Here is a 25,472-nt window from a genome sequence, read left to right as displayed (position 1 = left end):
ATTTTATTATAAACAAACACTTAATTGGCGTTCCAACCTATTTTACGAAATTAACCGGCACACATAGGCTCCGCCTGGGCCGAGCCACACGGCCGTAGCGTAGTCGATGCACTCAACACTATATGACGGCACGGCCTGCCTTCACGAATGCCTACTTTACTAGGTTAATTTATCGGGTTATTTGGGTCTCCCGTTTCATAGCACCATTATTAAATGTTATATAATGTCCCGAGCTAAAGTACTAATACATTACTACTATTGAAATGGGAATAAATAGTCATATGATGAGAACCGGGAAGTACCGGTACCGGGTCTTCAGTACCGGTTCTTTTGATACCATAAAATTCCCGGGAATTCCCGGGAATATGAGAACCGGGAATTCCCGGGAGCATGCCCTACTGGGCGGTAAATAGTTGCCCAATGTGGCAGACGATAAAAAAGAATGATGGGCTGGCCTGAGATATGACTGTGGCTTTAAAGATTGATGACGAGAATTCAAAACAGATTTTACACACCATCTATAATAAACATTTACATTGTCATGGTCGTAAATTTTCTCTGAAGTCTGCGTTTCCATTTTCCACCAGAGATGTGCGAGGATGCGTTGCGAGGGATGTTTTAAGAACCAATAGATTTGGACTGGATTGGATTCTCGTATAATTCAAGTAGGAAACTAAATTTATCCTCTCTATTTAGCCCTTTTCTAACCTTCGGGTGTAGGCCTCCTTCATTTTACGCCACTCGTCACGGTTCTGTGCGACCTGGAGCCACTTCTTCCCCGAAGTTCTTTTGATGTCGTCGTCCCAACGTATCTGTCTTCTTTGAGGAAGCACCTCCCCCCATGGTCGCCACTCGAGTAGTCGTTTACTCCACGAACCGGTCTTTCGTACTATATGACCAGCCCATTCCCACTTCAAACTGGCTACGCTTTAAGGATGACTCACCATAGACCGGGCCGTATCCGGGCCAAAGCTTCTGGCGCATTGTTTTCTATGAAAAGCATCACGTGATCGCCTGTCATGTCATATAAAAGTAAGCTCCGGAAGCTTCGGCCCGAACACGGCCCGGTCTAACGTGAGTCATCCTTTATACTCATTACCTAATTTCTTTTTAAGACGAAAAACCGCATTTCTAACCGCAACTGCACTACCGGTACTGAACGCGTCGCTGTCATTGTCAATTTCCATAGTAAAATGAACAGTAGTGCAGCTGTCGTTGGAAATGGACTGTCACCTTAAGACGACAAGTGGAACATTAAATCATATTAATTTAGTTATTCAAACGTTAGCTAAGCTATTTAATGTTTCAAAGCCTACAATTATTACCGCCTGGTAAACCGTCACCTCGACTTACATTTTAATTATATCATTAACATAAACATATTTTCTGCAATCTTGACATGCCTGCGGCCTGCCCTACTTGGAACGTTTCAGTTAAGTGCATTGTTATGATAATTAGTTAGCAATTTTTAGACCATAACTCTATGAATTAAATTAATTCGTTCCAGAAAACATTTCCACATAGGTTTAAAATTAATTGCATAATGAAATATAAATAAATTGATAGTAGTTTATACAATGTGAAAAAACAAGAAAAATATAATAATATATAACTACTTATACCTATTTACAAAAATCCGAATACAAAAAGAACATCCCGTCTAACAAGTCTGCCTGCGGCACCCACTCTATAAGTGAAACCTGGCGGCGTTACAGATGTAGTACATAATTGTTTCCATCGTAAGTATTTTCTCAGAAACGTTCGTTGTCATGCTACTTCAGTCAACCTCAGTACTTCTTGTACCGAGATTGACTGAAATAGCAAGACACATTCATACGTTTCTTTGAACATATTATGATGGAAAATAATAAAATTATGCACTACATCTGTACCTCTCTGTATTATGCAGAAATACATAGAGGCCTTCGTACCTTTGGAATAGATACGAAAAATTACAATGAATAATATCCAAATAAATCTGATTTTTTTTTCACTGTTTGCCATTTATATGCATTAAATCAAGACCTAGATTTCAAGCCCCATTGAAAAAGAATTCTCGAACGATATAAATAAATCGTCGCAATCTACGGAAATAAAAAAGACATACAGAGGAATAAAACTGGCAATACAGATGTCCTGATCAAGATAAATCGGAACATCGATCTCCGTTATTGGCACCCATGGGAAGGTCTGACTACTTGGTTTCTGAGGTGTGGGTGTATCGGGAAATCCTCACAACAGAATCAGAATCAGAATTGGTTTATTTTCATAGTTATCGGTTACAATAAAATTTGTGTCCCTGCTCCCGTTTGAGTCTCAGGGGTGTATGCTTAAGTATAGGTGAGATTCAGTGCAAGTGTGGTGAATTTGATTTATTGACAACACCATATAACACAAAGTCCCCCGCCGCGTCTGTCTGTTTGTGTGTTTGTTCGCGATAAACTCAAAAACTACTGAACGGATACGAACCCTGTAATATTGGGCCAGCGATTTGCTGCTTGATGTATTGCCGCTTGAAATGTCAATGTCTTTGATAATTTGCATTGTACGATACAATGCAGCCGTATTTACGCTGCAGAGCGGCATTCGGCATCGTTTTCCTATCGTCATTGCCAAGCAGTTTTCCCACGATACATGTATCAATCACAGTGTCGATCAATGTACAACGAACAGTCGAATAAAACTTGAAAGACTGCAAAAATGGCAGGTTTTTAAACTGCTTTTCCTTGGTCTAGTCATTTATTTTATCGGTAGACGTCGTTTTGAGATAGTGACGTATTAAATTACTTAATTTAAAATAAGTACCTAGTACATATTATTCATATGTTTATTAAAATGTTTAAGGTCGAAGCTTGGTTAACGGTGGAAGAAATAGTATGTACCTACACCTACGTATACGTTTTAAAAATAAAGGCTTGGAACAGAATTCATGTAGCGGCAGCGGCGAAATGGAAAAGAAAAATTTCACAAATAAAAAGCCGAGGGCAAAGTGAAGTATTTTTTCTTATCACCTGCCAGTGAGCGCGATGGCTGCATTATGCAAGTATGCCATGTTAACTACATTTTAACGATGTCACTGTTTCTGCTTCGAAGCAGAGGGCAAATCATATACGAGTACAGTTAGACCGTAAAAAGTCTGCAGCGATTTTGATAGCCCACGCAGTGCAAGTGTCATTTTAAACGTCAAACTTCTATGAAATTAGGACGTATAAATAACACACTGCGTGGGCTATCAAATCCGCTGCAGACTTTTATTGGTGCCACTATAGATAATTTTCATTGTAACCGCGCGTCTTTGTCATTTCGCGTAAACCGGTCTACTAAAAAAGCTATCGTGTTGGCTGTTAAATTTTATGACACGCTGCACCAACATCAAAGTAAATGAGATAACTTTATAGGCTCAAAAACACCAAATTATTCTAAAATGAGTGATCAAAAGAAAACAAACAATTCAGGATTTCCTCTTTTAAAAGTCGATTGAGGATCCAAAACTTTACGGAAACAGGAACTCGAGTCTTTTTAGAAATTTGTTCCCGTCCTTCTCAGGTTGCGGCCGCCAATTAAAGAACTTCTGTGTTTGTTTCCGGTGGTTTGTCGAGTATGTTGAGCTCTACAAACAAATGTTTGTATTAAAGTACGTTACATGTGCGTGGCCCGTATTTGAAGAAGAACTTCATAAAAGGGCTCGTTCGTTAATTAGCGTTTAAGTTTGGTTAATTATGACTCGAATTTTATCTTTACTTTTAAAAGAAAACCTGTCTTTGAGAAACAAATTATATTTGACTACAATTTTAAGTCCTTCCGTAAATCAGTGGTCCTAGTTGATCATGGTGAGTCATTCAGGAACCGTCGCTAACACTCATAAAATATCATCTTAATCTATCCAGCTGTTTGGAAGTTCATTATTGCAAACCCCGATAGCACCTTCAAGGTAAAGTTTACCTACGAGTTACAAGAATTTTTTGTATTTTTTGTATAGAAAGTGACACAAGTGCGTCCACTGATCCGCAAGCATCGCACGCAATGGATTTTATTATTCTTTGTAGAGAAAGTCACACAAGTGCGTCCAATGATGCGTTGCGTGCGATGCGACCCTCTGGACGTCTACCTTTAATGGCTCCTCTACACGATGGGCCAACGCCGGCTTCTCCAAGGGACGCATTTATGCGTTAGAGGGAGCAAGTGATATTGCTATCTCATTCTACCGCATGGCTGCGTCTCTTAGAGTGGCCGGCGTTGGCCCATCGTGTAGAGGAGCCATAAAAGATAAAGGTTGAGACTTGAGACAAAATAACTTGTCTATCAATCTTCTCTACACCGTGTTTTTATTGAATTCCGTTAACTTCGGGGTATGGTTAAGTACGTTTTAGATAACTATTTGGTATAGTTAAATTAAAAAAAAAAATTTTTTTTTGTTTTGTTTTCCAAAAAAATAAGTTTAAAAAGTCATTAAATGTAGCATATAGCGTTGTTGTAACACAGGCATTACATTTAACTCAACCAAACAATTGAAATCAATGACATATCAACGTCATTTCGAACATTGATCGACCGAGATTGTACTTAAGTTTAGTGGCAAATGTATGAAGTCATTCTAAACACTAATCAATATGTAAACCGGCCCTAAGGCAAGTGTGCACGCTTGTAGAGGCATTATAGGAAAAAAATAAATTATTGATTATCTCCGAAATGGAGTTAATTAGAATATTGGTGTCTTTGAGAAAATTACTTGATATAAGCTCAGGAATGCACCCTTGAAGTTAACGGAAATAAAAAAAAACACGGTGTATACACCGTGTTTTTTTTTATTGACATGACATTGACAATGACATTGATATGTCACAGATTTCAATTGTTTGGTTGAGTTAAATGTAATGCCCGTGTTACAACAACGCTATATGCTACATTTAATTACTTTTTAAACTTATTTTTTTTTTTCAAAAAAAGCAAAGAGAAATTTTTTTTTTGAAAATTATCTATGCCATTTAGTTCTCTTAAACGTACTTAACCATACCCCGAAGTTAACGGAATTCAATAAAAACACGGTGTATTATAATCGACATCGATCAGTGTACATTTGTTAGTATTATTAAGCCCGCATAGTGCGTATGTCTGACCTTTAAACGACTCGAGCTTTTAAAGTCTACTAGATAGCCATTTGAATTAACTATTCAGACAATATGTGTCGTTGTAGTTAATTGCCTGCTAAATAATGAAAACGAATTCAAAAGGGGCTCAAAGTTAAGTGCACAATTTTATTGACAGTATTTACATCTGATGATTTTTAGGGTTCCGTACCAGAAGGGAACGGGACCCTATTACTAAGAATCCTCTGTCCGTCTGTCTGTCTATCACCAGGCTGTATCTCATGAACCGTGATAGATAGACAGTTGAATTTTTTTTTTCAGATGATGTTTTTATTTTGCCACTATAACAATATTTAAAGCAGAATAACATAAATATTTAACTGGGGCTCCCATACAACAAACGTGGTTTTTTACGTAATGGTACGAAACCCTTCGTGCGCTAGTCCGACTCGTACTTGGCCGGTTAAGGTCGTGATAAAATTTAAAATCTTCGGGATAATAAAGAGGGTATGCAAATTTGCAGCTCGATGTAATTAATACGTAAGATTGGTAGTAAACAAGCACACGGCCCACCTAATTACCGTCGCCTTTGGACGTTGGCAACTCTAGTCCTACTCGTAAATAATTTTTAATAATTGATGAAGCTCTTTGAACATATTTCAATATCTATAGAAAAGCGAAGCTCTCGCACCCCATTAGCATGTAAACGCCCATCTATCTGGTCAGCACGAGTCATAATTATATGCCGTATCTATTGTTAAGTGATCTGCAGGTTCAGTCGAGAATGCTAAATTTCACGAAGCCGGTCTCACTGAAATATCGAGTGATAAATCGATACACCTATTTCGATACACGGTATTTAGAATCCAAATTTATGGCTGTTGGTGATCAATTTAGTTGTTTCCAGAGACAATTTACGACTTAGTGTTTTATGGTTTCAGTTCGTGTTTGTTCGATGTTTCGACAGTTGTTTGTCTTTGTCAAAAGTATTAGATATATTTTTGTGCGCTTCGTTTGGGCTATAAAAATATGCATATAAACAAGGATATAAGTATGCATGATAGATCATGACCTAAGGAGGATAATGTTGAGAGGCAGAGCAGGGCAGCGAGGGAGAAAATTAGAGATTAAACATTATCATACCTACATGTTTTTCTTAAATTCAAATCACTTCAATATAATTTTAAGTCAATTAATCGAGTTAATAATACATGTCCATATGTATCCTATGCAATTTAAAAATAACAAATAAACCGATACGTTAAGCAAGAACTCTTCCTAAGAGAGTGAATGCGTCCTTCAGACTTGGTTAAAATACATAAAATGTTAAAAAAAGAGAATTTCTCCAAGGAGTTTGTTACTTACAATAACCGCGAGAGCCGATTATTATTTTCAATTCTCATTCGAAATATTTGTCTACCCAACATGTTTAACAATAATATTCAAGGTACCTACATATTTCACATTTCGTACAAGACAGCTTGTCAAACAAATGTTTTACAAAGAAAATACTGTTGCCAAAGTTTTTCCGTTCCAAAGTTTTCGGCAACAGACAGGGCAAGGAAGGGCCCTGCAAACTTTTAGAACATGCCTGGGGGAGTTGTCAGCCCATCGGTTTACAATACATTTTGTACTCGAATGTACCTCTTTATTTAGGCCCGTGGAATCATATTTAATACTCCACTTGTTTTCAAAGATAATTCTTCTTCTTCCTCGAGTTATCCCGGTATTTCGCCATCCACTAGTTCTTTTTACGAAAGCGACTGCCATCTGACCTTCCAACCCAGAGGCAGAGGAGGAGGGAGAGGAGGAGGAGGAGATGGAGAGGGGGAGGGTTTTGTTTTCAAAGATAATTATCATCAGAAAAATCCATTGTGTAACCTGGTGACCTATCGAAAACGAAGGATACTTACATTACTTACCGCTTAGTTTAGTCTAGTTTAGTTTATTTATTTTGTAATGATAAATTACAGTATAAATTATTCTTACGCTAATCTATATGAATTTAGGTACATTATGATCGTCAATAATTTAGCATGCAAATGTAATTATAAAATGTCAACAATGATAAACAAATTACAAATTATGAAAACTAACAATTTATTTATTTTTGCTTTATTCATTTAGTATTTAACTATTCATTTTAACTTTACTGCACAAGAGACAATATATCGTTAAAACGACGGACATTGCCATAAGGCATTATCTACCAGACAACCCTTGAGCAAAGCAGATAAGTTGTAGGCGGTGCAAAATCATATTGTGCTGATAATACGATTAGGTACTTTAATTTTAAGGACACAATAATTGATTTCATTTACTTTTTTAACTACCACCAGCCTTCTAAGTTGTCTGGTTCAATTTAAATAGACAGCTTAAAGATGTTTGGTAAGAGGTGTGGGGTGGTAAATAGATGCCAAGCGGAAGTCTCCTAATCAGTCAGTCGTAAGTAGATGCCAAGCGGAAGTCTCCTAATCGGTCAGTCCTAAGTAGATGCCAAGCGGAAGTCTCCTAATCGGTCAGTCCAGGTGACAATCGTCAATCGCTCAAATCAACAAGCCATGATATTTTGCGTTCGCCTTTGTCATTCGATACATTTTTAGTTTTTGATTGGCGTAAACTAATAACGAATATCACTTGGCCACGCTTCCAGAATATCCAATATTTACTGCTCTCATATAGGCCTGACTGTTACGACCACTAAAATGAATGCTCGGAGTTTAACATATTAACACGGTGATACAATTTTTATGGCCGATTTAAGGCCGAGGCATTGCTTGATTATTATAAGATTTAAAAAATCCATGTCTTTTTTTTTAAATCTTAACAATTAAATATATCAAATCTTATTAAAGGACAATGAGTAATTTTGGTCCATATCCTCAATACTTATGAAACTTATGCCAAATGATAGCTTCAATGCTATCATTTATTTCATACTATGACAGTTAAATCGAAGTCGCGGGCCAACATGGTCTTTTTTATATAAATAGAACCCAGTACGGCAACGGTTTCACCTTAGTATGTTTTATTATAATGGAAAGAAAACGACACGTTATGCATTTTATTATCATTGTATTTATATTCATCAAAAAATAACATAGGTATTATATAGGTATCTATCTACCTTAAACATAACTTGACTTGACTTTAACATAAGGCTTGTATCGAAAATAAATTCAAACAACAACTTTTGTCTGTTATTTCATTTTCAGTTTATAATTCAAATTATTCCGTTTTCAACGCTTTCCATTATATTATAATATAAATCAAAAACACATAATGGCCGCCATTAAATTGAAACCTGTTTACAATTAAAACAAGTGAAATGAATAATGAATATGTAGGAATGCTGAATAAAATTTGTTCATGTTTCGTTAAATTATGTTTGCAGGACATACAATCATTGGACATTGGAAGTACATAAGTGCAATCAATTGCACGGAAACAATGAAAAATTCAAATTATTTAAATGCCATCGCACACTTACTCATACGTGCATTTCCATTGACTACTGCAATCAACTTTAAGATACGTCAAATATTACGACGATACGATATAGATTAGATATGTCAGTGTCAAAACTGGCGTTTTTGTTTGAAGAAACGTTACTTTTGACATTTACATATCTAATCCATAACGTATCTTGTCGTAATATTTGATTTATCTTAAAGTTTGAATCGAGCAGTATGACTCTTGGGATTTTAAAAGTAGATATTACAATTAAAAAGAAAATGTCTATATAACGTGCCTCGTTTTCATTGCTTTTTATGTAATTATATTATTAATACATCATCATCAACTGTGACTAAGAAATTAAAATAAATTATAAAACGTTCCTTATCCACACGTTTCTTATAGTACAAAAAAAGAAACAACAGCACCTACCGGTGAAAAAAAAAAACATTCAAATATATTAAACTTCGAACTCAATTATGTATTGTCGAAGCACGCTGTTTCAAGTTCCATGAATTACGTGACAAAGCAGTCCCTTGGGAGGCTATGGTGGAGCAACGAACTTGACCTTTGATCGCGTCCGATTGGGGCGAGGGCACTTTCGTTGTGTTCAATGTGTCACATCAGACGTGTACCGTTTTTTAATTCATTTAGAACACAAACAGACACATAATTCTAATAGATTTGTAGTACAATGTAGTGTACTTAAAATACTTAAGAAAACAGACCTGGACTTATTAATTGTCTTCTTAAAACATTCCTCAATTTAAACCCAATAACTGGCAATTAGTTTATTTTATACAGCACGATGGTAGCAAACAACGCTTGACTAGTAGTAAAACATCCTCTTAGTTTCAATACCGCTCCCAGTCTGTCAAACTTCTACTGAACCATACTGAACGCACTAAACGGCACGAATTAATGTTCATTGCAGTCTGACCTTTCAAAATACTGCATGTGAACGTTAACCCTAAATTAATGGTACGTATTTAATTACTTCGTGAATGAGTAATCGTTTGTTGAGCAGATATTGAAATGTGAATGACTTTTTAATAATAAAGATTAAATTCAGAATATAACTATCCATATTGGAATCAATCAAACACATGAAGGTTTTAAATTATGTTGGGTTTAGTTTTTGGTATCTACTATTATAATCATAATAAAATTCAAACTATATTATATGTACATATTACCAATATTACTGAAAAGGAAAATAGCTAACTAGCAAATGCAATTTCGTACACAAGTTACGAAAAACTGATTGGTATGAGGCAGGATCTCAACACGCGACCTCCGGAGCCCGACTCTTTCTAGACGAGGTCGCGTAGCCAACATACTAATCGTTTATGCTCCGTAGCGATCGAATGTCACTGTCGCAGTAATATGGCAGAGTGATAGACTGATAGAGATACACAAAGCGTTTCGTTGCGGTATCGATAGGGATTGTCACCTTGGCTAGGCTGGCAGAAATGACAGATCAAATCAATAACCGTTTCAGAACAAGAAATAATCAAAAATCGGATTGAAAGTCGGAATCAACAAAAATAATTAAAACTGCAAACCATAAACTTGTTCTCTGACAACATCAAAGAAGCTTACAAAGATGTTATGATCAAATTCAACCAAGTTGCAATAAGTCGTTACCGCGTTCGGTTTGCCGCCACCCCAGCACAAAGTTCTGAACGGGTGTTGTTGCCCCAACTAAACCTAGCATCTTACGCTACGAGACTGCCCTGTATACTTGTAAGCGCAAGTTCAGAACAATCTACTTTGAGTTTAAGCCTTCGACATCTAGTGATCTGCTATTAGTTTGGAGCGACACGTATTCCTACTTCGTAACTTACGAGCCGTGGCGGTAAACTAAGTTTAGTATGTAAATACATAATTTGGTATTGGTTTCGACATGTTCGTACTTTTGACAGTCAGTCTGACGTCGGTCGTACAATGCTTGCCTAAAAGTTTCAAACGATCAACTAAGAAGACTTTAGGCCTTAGGCCTTAGTTCGTATCGGTTATTAAACTGTACTATGATATAAATATCGTATGATGTTTTTATTAAACATAAAAAAAAAAACAAAGACGGGCTGATTGTTAAATCTTGTCATAAAGTTTTCAACAACAGTAGTAGGCGACTAGGCAGGCAGTTTTTCAACATTTTTTTTGTCAAAGCTCCTATGGTCAGTTGCTCCACACGATATTTTATGGTATGAAGAAAAATATCATAAATTCAAACATACAGATTTTAGACTTGTATGAAACTTATCTTTAATTAAAAAATTACTAGTGTCAAAAAACGAATGATATCATTTTGTAACGACTATTTATCTATGTTGTAATATTTTACCTATTAGTTTTTATTTGGTACGTACAAAATACATACATGTATACAACTTTAACACAAAACTCACAACAAAAATAAAATCACTGTACGCAACTTCATGAGATAAGAACTCTCAAAACGGCGAAGATAAAGAAAGTGGGAAAAATATTTTTTGCGAAGACTGCGTACGGTTTAGGGGTCCCGCGGGGCCCTTGTACAGTGGCTTACAAAGTTACTTCACTTTTGCGGATTATTTGCAATGCGGATAAAAGTGGATGAAATATATTATGATGCTGTCACTGACGGAAATACAACAAAGATTTATTTAATTACACAAACGGGTCTACCGCGATAAGTATGAGTACAAAATTCGAGAGTTTAAAGTGTTATCTTGCAACAGAGATATATATGGGTAATAAGTTTTTGCTAAAATTATCAGTTTTGTACATTATAATAGTTATTTGAACCCTTGTTGCCCCCTTAATAGTTGTTTGCCCCCTTGGGCAAAGTTTTTGTTTAACCGCTCGTGCTAATATTGATACCCGAGCAAGCGAAAGATTCCAAAATTGAACCACGAGCGTAGCAAGTGGTTCGAAAAATGGAATCTTGAGCGTTGTGAGGGTTTCAAAGCACGAGGGTTAAACAAAATTTGCCCCCGAGTGAAACACAAAATTTTTCACCACACCAATCCGAAGCAAATATTAAATGTAAAATATGAAAAAATCACACCAAATCAAATCCAAATAAATGTTATTAAATATTTATCATCCAAAGTCATCATTTAAAAGTCAATTCTTCCAGCAAAAATAAGAAAACAACTCAAAATTTGCATTTGATTACTTTGCCTCACATGTGAATAAAATGCAACTTTGCTATTAGTTTTTGAAGTGCAAAGTAAGACTTTCTGAGATCAGCGCGATGATATCGTAATATTGCATTGTCACGCGACTTATATTATTATAATTTACCTATGCAAATTTTCAGCTAAATCGGAAATCGGGAATTAGGTCTATAGCTTCCAGGATTTGACCAACACTAAGTAACAAACCAAAACCATACATACTGCCGTATTCGAACTTCAAGATATTCACAAGAGACGACACGTACTAGATCCATTCTAGATACGTTATAGTTTAGATATCAACTAGTTCTCTTTTGCAGCGCATTTCGGGCAACCAATGTCACTTTTACGTTAGATAGAGTAAGATTTATCTATTAGATGTGAATCGGTTCTCTAAGTCATATCCTGTGGAAATCGTTCAAGCGTATCTCCAGAATCGCGCAAATGTCAAATTTGACAGGTTAGATCTTAAACATATCGTCATCGTATCTTGGTGATGTCTAAAAGATATCTAATAGATGTCTATTTCAAAATCCGAATCGGGCCCATAGGTACTAACAGGACATATTAAATTAAAACTTGTAAATAGACATGCGTTCTAATGCATTCCTATCGCTTGAAAAATACATGTAAATACGTAGGTAATTTCAGTTCATTGTGTGTCATAATAGCAAATAGATAAAACATAGTTTAGATATTTTTGTAATATATTTTTATGCATTTTGTATTGTTTTGTTATGTATCTTTATTCATATATTTAAAAAGTCGTAGCCTAAGTCAAAAAATAATAAAGCTTAAAATAAATATAACCATAGGTACCTATTTTTGTTTATGGTGTGTACACCATATATAAACCCTGTAGGGTGTTAATATACCCAGAATTATAAATTTGCCTACCTATTAATTACCTACTAAATTGTTAAATATAATATTATGTCGAAACATTTATTTTCTTAAATTCACCTTCGTAAAAGTTTAATAAGGTTTCGCTGAGAAAATTAACCTTTATTTTAATTATCTAATGTAACTTCTAGAAATTGAAATGCCACTGACAGGTCTTTTAGAAAACACTGTTCTATTACGGAATCATAAATAAACTGCCAATCACAGGACCTATTGTTGGAAACTAGTAATCAACAGCAAACATCAACATTTATTCAGCAAATAGGCCACAACGGCACTTTTACACGTCAACATTGAATTTACATAAAAGCAAAAATAATAACATCAACAATTTTATAAAATAAAACTATCAATTCAATCTAACGTATTACAATTACTAAGAGATGTATATGGTCTCTTAATGTCGAATTACATACAAAATACAGATACAAAAAAACACACATAAAATCTATAATATTTAGAGGTGTAAATGTCTCTAAGTGTCAGAACTATAAGATTATATAGTTTATCAAGTTATCCTTAGAGATATTAAGGGTCTTCAAGAGTCAATATCCTGTATAATTAATACATTCATTAAGAGAAAAGAAATATACGAGAGCAGAATGAGGCGTCTCACTGTAATTAGTTAATAAAAATTAAGTTACCTACTATAATAGCTCGTGTTAGCTTAAACAGACCAGTCTCCACAAACAGGGCTATAACCGCGAAAATCGAAGTTCGCAAATTGCGGGCATTTTTCTCTGTCACTCTAATTACGCCTTCATTGGAGTAAAAGAGAAAGATCCCCGCAATTTGCGAATTTCGGTTTTCGCGGTAGCCCCTCAGCACCCGTTCACGAGTATGACGCGTATCTCAGCCATCTCAACTTAAAGCCATTCAACATACAAATAAATAAATAAACAATTTAGTAACCAAGCCCTAATAAAGGCGCTTATTTGTTTCCAATAAAATGACTTGACAAAGAAGCTTTCGCTTGTATTACAAGTTGTTTTTTATGGGTCCCACGTATTCGATTATTTGGGCTGGCGACCCAGCCTTATATTGGACAAGACATTTTGTAAGAAACTTCTGACGTGAAGTTTTTCTCCGTCACGCATCCTGGCTCAGCACGTCACGCAGTCAAGCTCTTAAAGGCAATTTGAACTTATATTTTGATGCCAAAAAATATGTTGTCATTTAGCCGTGCGTCTCGCTCGGGCTAATAGGTAAGTGTATAAGAACGAGAGAGTATGCACGCGCTAATCATAAGAAAATTACATCATTTTGATATTAAAATGTGTTATCAACTTGGCCTGGTAGTGCCTTTCGCTCGTACCTACTTGTTCGTTGATCTATTGGCGCGGCCGATTGATTACTACCTACATAATATAATTTAAAATATTTAAAACTACAATGAAGTATTTGAACAAATTAAATTATTTTCCAGGAAATATTTTAATTTGTTTTTATCAAGTAGAAACACTACTATATAAATTATAAACTGAAATAAATGTCATATACTAAGAAAAAGTGACCAAGGCCTCCAGTGCCCCAGGCTGGAATCGAACCAGCGTCCTCTGCTATCGCGGCAGGTGCCTGAACCACTCGGCCACCGGATCACAGAGACAGTCTTTTATAATGTCAACTGATAATTGGTGCTAGCTCTGTTTCGTTACCTACAATAGAATCTTTATTATTCCAAATTAGCCATTTTATCAAACATTTTTGTCTACGATCCCTAAAATATATATGCGTTAGTAAAAACGCGATGCATATGCGAAATTAAAATGAATACTCCGAGGGTAACTAGCTTTACGAACTCCTACTGGCGTAACTGGGAAAGTTTCGGTTGGCATTTCTGAATATATTACGTTACTTTCATGAATATTTATGGTACAACATGAATTCCACAATTGGTGTAAAATGTTGTTATCTATTTCCGGATTTTAACATATGACTTGTCCTTCTATACTCTGCATGTTATATAAAAATAAATAATATCTTAAGGAGCCATTTGAGAGTAGATGAAAACATTACATGAACAAATTATTACCTATGTAGATTACCTATCAGGTCGTTCAGTCACTGGTCCAGACGGGTTTGTATTTAGTCGGTTAACCAATACATATTATAATTACCCGAAAATTTACAAATTATTTGTTACTATAATTGTAGATAGTTTTACTGCCAGGTAATCAAGGTAACAGGTAATTAACAGAAAATATTAACATGTAATACCTATTCAAATTCAAAATAAATCTTAACTTTCCGCACTTCTATGTTTTATTAACTCCAAAATACTGAACAGAATTTTAATTGCTTGTCAGTTTAATAACGTTTTTTTAACGTCGATGTATTTCTGAGCAGAGGAGAGAAAATCAAGAGAAGATTCAATTAAATTATCCGTGCAACGGTCTATCTCAACCGTCAATTTTAATTATTAAAATATTATAATGTGAATATAAATATTAAACAGTAATATTAAAAATTCATATATTTTGGAGTAGATGCTCCTTATTATTTATATCGCAAAAAATACAATTTAGGCACTTGTTTATTGTAAAGGAATTATATTTCAAATAAACATAAAAAGACAATTACATTCAATAATTATAACTACTTATAAAAAATATAACTAAACCTAACTCAAAAAATGACTAAAAACTACCCTCCAACCTTTGGCCTCTCGGCAAGGTGCCCATCACGCAGGCAGCATTCTCGCGCTGTATGGCGATAGCGAGTCTTTGCACGAGGAAGCTGCCGGCGCGAGGATCTTCCTTTGCCTGTCACTTGTTTATTATTAAGCAAAGAGCCACTTGCGCGTTTCAATGTTAACTAAGTAACTCGGAGTTAACCGCCTATTAAGTACAGTTTAACCCTCTATAAACGGTTAATTGGTCGATTCAGTTGTTAACCTCTTGACCCGCAAGTGGCCCTAAGTAGTGCTCTAAATTACTTTATATTATTTATTGACGGACTGTAAAAGCATCTGGTTAAGTAGGTACAAAGTCTATCAAAATGTAAAAGTTTTTGGCAAAAATTTCATTTTTGGTACAAGCTTTTATCGCTGACTGTACTTTTCTTTCCACAGGCAACTAATGCTCATCGAGACAATTCTAAAAACCCCAAACACAATTGGGTTTCGTTGTTTTATCACAGAGTTCTTATGGCCACCTCTGGTCTCCATCATCAGATCAGCTCGATGACACCATAATATTGCATTGTCACCCGACTTACGTATGTATGCAAAATGTCAGCTCAATCGGAAACCGGGAAGTGGATCAAATTTAACTTGCAAGATTTGATTACAGACCGTCAAACAGACAACTGTCAGGTGAAAGTAAATAAAAGCTTGTAAAATTACTGCCCACCCCCACAATGACTTTTTATTTCACTATTACCCCCTCAGTTATCATACTTTTTCAGATAATTTATCTTTTTATTAGTTGATTTAAGAATTACATTTTTTTACAGACTATGGTACTATACTTTGGTAATTAGAAGTCAAATTCAATGGTTTTGAAAAATTGATGTCGCATAAACGGGTTAGTTCCAATGTACGTTTTATCAATCTGTTTACTATATTATTTGTGTTTCATCTCATCTCGATAAAATTTCCGGTTCTCTTTCGATTTAGCTGTTTACTTTCCCCAATAGCAATCTCTCCGGATTTCCGCTTTCGGGATAATCGCTTAACGTAAAGCTATGTGTAGAAATGATATTGCAGTATTCACAAAAGTCATATTTTCCCAAGATGGGTGAAAAGCCAGGAAATTATTTAAAAGGAAATAAAAGATATGGTACGCCACACGAAACTAGCGACGCAAGACATGGGGCCCGATTCCGATTTTGAAAAAGACATCTTTAAGATATCACCAAGATACGATAACGATATGTTTAAGATCTAACCTGTCAAATTTGACATTTGCGCGATTCTGGAGATACTCTTGAACGATTTCCACAGGATATGACTTAGTGTCCAATTCACATCTAATAGATATCTTACTCTATCTAACGTAAAAGTGACATTGGTTGCCCGAATTGCGCTGCAAAAGAGAACGAGCTGATATCGAAACTATAACGTATCTAGAATGGATCTAGTACGTGTCGTCTCTTGTGAATATCTTGAAGTTCGAATACGGCAGATAGCCACTGTGCGGTTTTTCACCTTTTCTTTCAAATGTTTGTTCTGTTCAATGTATTTTTTATACTTAATCTCTTAACCGCCATATTATTTTTCATCACGCATAATCGTGTCTCCGGCGGTACGAAGTTATACGAAGTTTTGTCTTATTTATCAGACCGCGGCGAAATGAGCTCGATTTTTTGTATGTCTTAAGAGGCCCACTGATTAACAGTTCGTCGGACGGTATCGGCCTGTCAGTTCTTCGGAACTGACAAAATTTTGTTCTAACTGACAAGTCGTTACCGTCCGGCGGACTGTTAATCACTGGGCCCCTTTATATATCAGTCTACAGTGGTTAAAAGGTAAAATAAATGGCAAATATGGGGATCGACGTTTTAATTAAGGAGTTAGAAACCATCAACATGAAACCAAAAAGCTCAAAACTCCCAAAAAGTCATAGATAACTATGTCAGATAAATTAATATTCCAATGGTGTTCGAAGTCAGTATCCGAGAGTTCGACGGGCTGTGAAAATGCCTATTATTTTTTGGTGTAAGTAGAAATGAAATCAGAATACTTGCGTTAAATGGTTTGGTGAAAGAGCAGTACCTACCTCTAGTTTGTATTTTTTAGCATTAGAAAGAACTTCGCAGAAGTAAGCTTGTGGTTCCAAATCCGACACTTATAGCGGTAATAATTTGAAGTAAATTGTATGTATTGACCATGCTACATTAGATAATTCAATAATTATTAACAATTAAAGAGCCTGATAAAAACTGCACGCTTGCTTCTGTGGAGTTCTTTCTAATGCTAAAAAAACGAACTATATCTCTGTCACAAAAATAACTTGTGTTAAAATATTATTTAAATAAAACTAACATTTATTGTAATAAATGATGAAGAATTACATTATTATACTTAATGGATAGGTACTAAACAAAAAAAAACAACGGGTTGCACTCCGGGAGTGCCGGCAGAAGTGAAAACTCAATGACATTGTAACAGTTTTTCGATCAGGTCACGTGTCCGTCTTACGAAGCGCCTTACGCTCTCGCGAGTTTAACATTTTTTCCCCATCACAAAAAGTGCACAGCGCCGCTAAACAAGTTTTCACTTCAAAAATCCTGTTTCATTTTGTTGGATCACGCATAATTACAATTACATACGATGCGCGCGACACCTAGCAGATTTTTTTAGAAATAAATGGAATACAACATACGTACGACACGTACGTACGTATTTTTATTGTTTCAGGTCTGACCTAAGATACCTACTTAATCCAAAAGTTTCTGTTACCCTAAAATCCTAAATTAATTATAGGTATATTTTATGTGGATAATATTTATATTTTTAAAGCGTCTTTTATAAATGACAAGTAAACTTCTGTATATTATATTTTTTGTTTAATATATTTTCTTACTTATATAAAAACACTATAAACATTAATACGTTATTTATACATGTATATTAAATGTCTGTCTAATCTATAATAAGTGTATGAACGTAAATAAAAATTGGCATTATTAAATATATTTGTCATTTAGGCTAAGACCAAATATCCGTTAAGAAATTCAAAAATTATCAAAACCCACGTACCTTTTTTAATTGCGCCAAATAAACATAACTCCAAAACCAACTGTCAATCGAATCACAAAAAAAACAAAACACACACGTAGGGAAACACGAAGGGCGAGAACTGGGATAAGTCGCGATGTTTCCGAAGGCAAGCGACGCGGCCTGTCTGCCCGAGGATCGCGGAGCTACTGAAGGGTAGTATGTAATAGGGCACCGAGCCGATGTAAAGCCTAGCTTTACTGGCTTAAGGGTCTCTAGGGAAAAATCGACATTGTTAAACAGATTCAGAACTACTATTTTATCATTAAAGCGTAAGTTATACCTCAGTTTGTACTTGTAAAAAAGGTGTTTCGCGGGAAAAAAGATCAGACATGCGTTCGACTTGTTTAAGGCGGAATGGATGTGTACGAGTTTAAAAATTTCCATATTTTAATTTCATTATTTAACAAAAACTTATGTCTTATGTGGTTGAAAATGATTTCATATTTATTTATTGCAATCATGATATTGTAGATATTACAAAGTCTGGGTAGGGCATGGCAATATGAGAGTCGAGTATATTTAATATATAAGTTAAGTAAACGCGGTCTAAATTACAGAATGATTAGTTCTGTTGATTGAGTCCATTCTAATTCGTTATATCGACAGCTAAAGAAAAAACCTAACTGCCCGATTCGAACATTAAAATACATCAAATATTATGGCTAGATACGATATGGATTACATTGTCAGTGTCAGTAGTGACGTCTTTGTTTGAAGAAACGTCACATTTGACACTGACATATCCAATCCATATCGTAGCTAGCCGTAATAATATTTGACGTATACCTATCTTAAAGTTCGAATCGGGCCGATAGGGCTTCATGCACTCAATAATGCTACATGCTACGAGCGTAGCGCTACGGCTGCCCTGTTACGGCCAAACAGCGTATCTTTGTTACATGTCCTATCTAGATATGCTATTTTGCCGTAAAATGGCGGTACAAGCGTAGCTTAATAGCGAGTAATAAATAAAGCACACAAACTTTGGACGCAAGTCGTTTACACTTAACAAAGTGAAGTTGAAAAAGCGAGAAACATCTTGCATAATCCAAACTCCAGATTTGCATGTATAGTTCATACTACGGGCAGGATTACGAGCGGTAATCTAATTCTAAAATTTGTTGAGTAAGTATGGTTTACAAACAAGATATATACAGTGGTATTACTAAAAGAAATTAATAACTAGCTTATATCTAAAACTGGTCCATGAAGCATTGTACCAAGGATGCTGGCGGCATTTCTTCGATTCTTCGCTGTATCGCAATGCTGATATTTACGTTGTGCGAGGTAGCCGCCAGCTCTTCGGTCACCTTCGGTATGGTTTTAATTTTGATATTATAATCATCGGTCGTGCTGTAAATGCTAAAAAAATAGTAAGTAAATCTTAAAAGGATCCATCGTAGGTATTAGCCTCATTGGATCTAGTTCTTTTAACGTTATAGGACCCTAGAGGTGCGGGCGTCGTTGCAGCTCATTATAAAAACCGGGCAAGTGCGAGTCGGACTCGCGCACGAAGGGTTCCGTACCACAATGCAAAAAACAAAAAAAAAAAAAAACGGTCACCCATCCAAGTACTAACCCCTCCCGACGTTGCTTAACTTTGGTCAAAAATCACGTTTGTTGTATGGGAGCCCCATTTAAATCTTTATTTTATTCTGTTTTTAGTATTTGTTGTTATAGCGGCAACAGAAATACATCATCTGTGAAAATTTCAACTGTCTAGCTATCACGGTTCGTGAGATACAGCCTGGTGACAGACGGACGGACGGACGGACGGACAGCCAAGTCTTAGTAATAGGGTCCCGTTTTACCCTTTGGGTACGGAACCCTAAAAAGTAGTTACTTGAATATTCTTGAAACTTCTTGAAAATTATATTTCTACTTTAGCGTACGTAATTTCAACACTTAATGCTCTCTTATGTTTTAAGTACTTATACAAAATACAAAATACAAAATCCTTTATTTCATTTAAATACACGTGGCCATGGTTTAGGGGATGGAGCCGCCCGGTAAGCAAAGAATTGCCTGTGTTGGGAGGCACCGCTCTTCCCTAGGTTAACAACAAACTTTTTATCTAAACATAAATACCTAAAAATATAATTTCTAAAACTAAAATAACAACAATGACCATTTTTAGCTTACACGTTATATGCTTATAATTAGGTGTTAAATTTTAACAGATTTATTTTATTGTAAGTAGCTTAAATATAATAATAAATTTAATGTAAATGCATGTAAAACGCTCGCGCTTGTGCGCGTGTGTGTGTGTGTGTGTGTGTGTGTGTGTGTGTGTGTGTGTGTGTGTGTGTGTGTGTGTGTGTGTGTGTGTGTGTGTGTGTGTGTGTGTGTGTATATATATGACAGAGACTATTCTGTCCGATTGCCATTTTTTATTTGTGTTATTTAGTATTCTAAGATTAGTAGTTTTTCCGTTTCCTCATATGATTTCGTTTTTAGCCACTGAGTAAGGAGCGTTTTGCAATCTCGGTGTGACTTTGAGTGGATGTCTAATTCTTTATTTATTTTATTATATAAATAGGCAGACTTTGCGTTAAATTGCGACCTTGCAAAGTGCGATCTTGTACGTGAAGTTGTAGCTACATGGATAATACGTCTATTATTTTTGTAGTTAGGGTTATAAGGTAATAATTTGTGTGTTTTTAGTGTTGTTTGTAATATATATAACTTCCTGACAGAAAGTAGGCCACTAGTTTGGAATAATAAGTCGGTGGGGAATCTAATTTTTTTGAAAAACATGACTTTTAACAGAGCACGTTGAGCTCGTTCCAGATCAATGAGACGACTTTTTGCTGCGCCTCCCCACACAGGTATACAATACACTATTATAGATTGTACCAAGGACATATAAATTTCATTTAAAACATTGCGGGAGTTGGTTAAAGTTGTGCTCATTTTACATGGAACAATGTACCTCAGCGTCTTAAATATCCAGATCATTTTCCTAACTCTACTAGTGATTTGGTCAATGTGAGAATACCAGTTCAAGTTTTGATCCAAGAGTACACCTAGGTATTTTGTTTCAGCTACTTTTTCTATAACCGGACAATTACAGACAGAAGAGTTAGATCGTTGGCACGAGTGAATTTTAAGGTCCATTTGAAAGGGAGGCTGAGTGGAATTTGTTATACTAAAGCATATATATTTTGTTTTATTCGTGTTCAGTGTTAACAAATTTATCCTTAGCCAATTCGAGATTTTAGCCATACCAATTTCAGCGTTGACCTTCACCTCATCCCATGATTTTCCAGAAAAAATAACGGCTGTGTCATCAGCGTAGGAGAATATGTTAGCTTTAGGAATGGTCATGTCACAGAGGTCGTTAATATAGACTAAAAATAAAGTTGGGCCTAAAACACTTCCCTGGGGCACGCCGTACAGCACGTCCTCATCTTCACTATTATATTCGCCCAGCTTAACCCGTTGCTGCCTACCGTACAGGTAATCTATAAAGAGTGCGAGTGGTGTACCCCTGACACCTTTTTTTTCCAGCTTTTGCACAAGAATGGGAAGAGAGACTGTGTCAAACGCCTTTTTTAAATCTAGAAAGACCGCTAAGTTCTTTTTGTTGTTGTCCAGGTGATCTACAACTATCGAGGTAAGAGAATTTATTGCATCTTCGGTTGATTTACCGCGTCTAAATCCAAACTGCGATGTAGACAGAAGGTTGAATTTGTCTAAATAGTTCAACAGTCTGCTATTTAGTAGCTTTTCTAAGATTTTAGAGATCACCGGTAGAACTGAAATAGGCCTGTAGTTGTTAACGTTGTCTTTATCCCCACCCTTGTACACAGGCGTTATTAGGGACTGTTTTAGAGATTTGGGAAATACTCCCAATATAAAACAGAGGTTTATTAGGTGCGTTATAATAGGGACTACTTCTTTGGATACGTATTTCAAAAATTTTGTGGAGACGTTATCCCAGCCTGGCGCGCTACTTGATTTAAGACTTGCTAGCGTGTTATAAACTTCTTCTTCGTTAGTAGGCAATAATACGAAAGATCCAGGTTGCACGGGAAGTTCGTTGAGAAATGCGTTTACATCGTCATGAGAGTCCGGGATAATTTGTTCAGCCAGCTCCTTTCCTTATTTGAGACGTTATTAAAGACTTTCTCAATTGCTTGACTTTAATAAAAAATGGTAATTAGATTTTTATTTCGAAATAAAATCAGTTAATTAGAAACGAGGCATGACGGGGTACCGTGCAACCAATTGTATTTGTAATTCTTATTGTATCGCTAATGATTTATTTTTCAACTAGCTTTTTTTTAATCGGAGTAACAGAATAAAAAATATATATAAATCATTTGGGGTTTTGGGGTTTATTTAGAATATAATACAATAGAAAATAATTTATTTGAAACAACTCATCTTAAAATTAATACAGACAAACATGTAACATAGGTTAATGTAATTGGTTGTTTCAAAGAGGATACCACTCAGCATGTGTCGGAGCACTTAGTGCAACGACGCTGATTTTCAGTGGACCCTTGAACTTATTAAAATAATACTAATATTTCGGTAAGTAGTAGTAGTAGTAGTAATCACTTTATTGTACACAACACAGGTTTACAAAAATAAATTACAGTAATAGAAGTACAAAGGCGAACTTATCCCTATAAGGGATCTCTTCCAGCTAACCTTCGATTAGATAAGTATTAGTATTAGGTAAGTATTAGTTTCCTGTGGAAAGAAAAGTACAGTCAGCGACAAAAGCTTGTATCAAAAATGAAATTGAATTGCCGAAAACTTATTACGTCATCCAAAGTTAAAAAAAGGCAATTACCACCTGCTGTGCGGGTAAATCTCCTTAAGGCTCAGAAAACACATTTTTGTATTGACAACAAAGACGACGTTTAATTAGTATCAAGTTTCAATCTGGCGCGATTGTTATGTAAAGGTGATATTCGGGTGTGAACAGCAGGTGGATTACTGTTGCGACATTAATGTTTGTGGCCCGATAGGTGTCAATTCCCTTAATAATATGTATGATAGAATGAACTTCATACTTGTCATCAAGGCAGCAATGCAGGCAGCTAGCGTCACTCATTTTATCACGCAAATTGACAGATACAGCGCCCGCGTCAAGACCGCAACATTAATTTCGCGACAGTAATGCCGCTGCAGTCACCATCCGAATGCCATCTTAAGGGATGAAATCAAAACAATAATTATTCGTTTGAAATTCCAAAATGGCGCAGACTCGTCTGAACACCCACATGATTTAGTAATTTGACGATTGCGGTTTGCGGGCGTATATTAATTGAGATTACATCGTGAAAGTATGAATAGAATTAATTATACATTTATTTTCGTGGTTATATTACTTCTGATTAACAGTTTTATCTACCTACAAACATATAATAAAGCCTCTATTATTCATTTAAATACAGCAAATTACGGTTAGCATAAAAATAGCCGGTTTTGTTAGAATTAGTAGAACAAATAATTATGCTACCCGCAAAATTTTATTATTATGTTACATCAAATCCTATTTTATGACATTCAAATTTAGAACTTCTCTAACAAAGGAATTGGATTTGACCCGTATTTCAATACGTATCCGTCGAGATGACGATTTTTTGGAAAAGAACTGGAAACAATTTTGACTAATCTTTCCTTTTACTTGATATTGAAGATAAGGCAGTTGAGCCCGACTGTCTCTCGTCCTGATTCGAACTTAAAAATACGTCAAAAATTTGCTCAAGATACGACATGGATCGGATATGTCAGTGTCGAAAGTGACGTTTTTGTTTGAAGAAACGCGTCACTTTTGACGTTGACATATCCGATCTTAAGCAAACTTTTGACGTATCTTAAAGTTTAATCAGATCAGAAGTGTAAAAAAAAAAACTACGGTTGCGTGACATGCGTGAATTAAGTTAGTTTTCATTTAGCGCCATTTGGCGTTCAGTTTAATCTTGTCGCACAAATTAGTTTGTTTTGTTGTTTAGAAACTAACTATCGCACCACTTGTGTGAAGTTATTGATTAGTTACCCGACTACGGCAACGCAAAAGGAGGGTTATGATTTTGACCGGTATGTATGTGGGTATGTATGTATGTATGTTCATCTGTTCCCTCATAACTTCTAAAGTACTTATTATATTTTAACAAACGATGTGTCATTCGAATCGTCTTAATCGTCCGCTGGTTATAGGCTATATGGCGTCACAAAAAAATGAACGATGCGCCCTCTAGAGGTCATAAAGTCACGAACCAAAAAACTAAAATTAAGTAATGATGATGTGTTATACATCATTGGAAAGAGCTCAATTAGCACATTTCAAATATATAAATATTGTTAGCTTTTGCACCCGGCTTTGCTTGCATGCGCCAGATAAAACATTAATTTATCGGTTAGGTGATTCGAACTATGAATCTACAAGCGCTCTGGATTCTATCCGCGTGTTACGCGACTACGGCGATACAAGAAGGTTTTTGCAAAAGAAATTTGTTTGGCTGCTATACATGGTGTTTTTTTAATGTCCTGCAACATTTTATAACGTGAATAGGTATAGAAGTCCTGATCACCCAAAATGTACGAATATGAAACGGTCAATTTTTTTACAAGATACGTACGCGTTCCGAAGCCGGGCGCCTTCGGCGCCCTCATACTAAAAGTGTCGGGCGTAGCCCGACGTACGCGTTCCAAAGCCGGGCGCCTTCGGCGCCCTCATACTAAAAGAGTCGGGCGGAGCCCGACGTACGCGTTGCAAAGCCGGGCGCCTTCGGCGCCCTCATACTAAAAGTGTCGGGCGTAGCCCGACATACGCGTTCCAAAGCCGGGCGCCTTCGGCGCCCTCATACTTAAAGAGTCGGGCGGAGCCCGACGTACGCGTTGCAAAGCCGGGCGCCTTCGGCGCCCTCATACTAAAAGTGTCGGGCGTAGCCCGACATACGCGTTCCAAAGCCGGGCGCCTTGGGCGCCCTCATACTAAACGTGTCGGGCGTAGCCCGACGTACGCGTTCCAAATCCGAGGCGCCCTCATACTAAAAGAGTCGGGCGGAGCCCGACGTACGCGTTGCAAAGCCGGGCGCCTTCGGCGCCCTCATACTAAAAGTGTCGGGCGTAGCCCGACATACGCGTTCCAAAGCCGGGCGCCTTCGGCGCCCTCATACT

General features: G+C 36.2%; 1 protein-coding gene across 1 annotated transcript in view; it reads right to left on the bottom strand.

Annotated features, from left to right (window-relative positions):
• LOC134670351 (metabotropic glutamate receptor 2-like) overlaps positions 1-18,393 on the bottom strand; it is a 274,915-nt gene extending 256,522 nt beyond the window's left edge. Inside the window, exon 1 of the mRNA XM_063528169.1 lies at positions 18,312-18,393. The gene's annotated coding sequence lies outside the window, so the exon portion shown is untranslated. The remainder of the gene's footprint in view (positions 1-18,311) is intronic.
• Positions 18,394-25,472: the final 7,079 nt, after the last annotated feature.

Source organism: Cydia fagiglandana, chromosome 13 (assembly GCF_963556715.1).
Source record: "Cydia fagiglandana chromosome 13, ilCydFagi1.1, whole genome shotgun sequence".
NCBI lineage: Eukaryota > Metazoa > Arthropoda > Insecta > Lepidoptera > Tortricidae > Cydia > Cydia fagiglandana.
This window is presented reverse-complemented; position numbering and strand designations above follow the sequence as displayed.